Consider the following 559-nt stretch of genomic DNA (forward strand, 5'->3'; position numbering starts at 1 on the left):
ACTCTCATTTCGCGAAAATTAAATTCCTCCTTCATGGCCCTGAGCCTCCACCCCCTCCTTCAAAATTTCTGCTCCTTCTCTTAAGGTTGCCAACATCTGTACCTTCAGTAGCTCTTTGCCTCCCTCAGGCAGCGCCTCCTCCTCTTGCGCCTTCCTCTCTCTTCTGCCACAGGAATGCTACACTGATGTTTAGCATTTTTTCGTCCCTCATCTCCCCCTACCATCCGCACTGTGATCAGCATCTTTTTCGACTTTGATTATGGACGTTCTTTTCGAAATTTGCGTTTAAGTCATCGTCTGTAACGTGAAATTTGCTTCCGTGACTCCCAACACTTGCTTCGCACATTCTTTTCATTTTACGTTATGCTTTGACGTATTCTTTTTTTGTTGTTTGGTCACATCTCACTTGCTTTCTTCTCTTATTCCCATTTTTTATATTTTATTTTTTACTGGTTTGAATCTCGTGTTATCCGGACTACGAGATTCAAGGCACACAATATGAATGACAGACTTTCTGTGCTGATTGAAGTCTGGGGATACACGCACCCTGTGGTTACCC

The sequence above is a fragment of the Penaeus monodon genome, chromosome 22 (assembly GCF_015228065.2).
Source record: "Penaeus monodon isolate SGIC_2016 chromosome 22, NSTDA_Pmon_1, whole genome shotgun sequence".
Lineage (NCBI taxonomy): Eukaryota > Metazoa > Arthropoda > Malacostraca > Decapoda > Penaeidae > Penaeus > Penaeus monodon.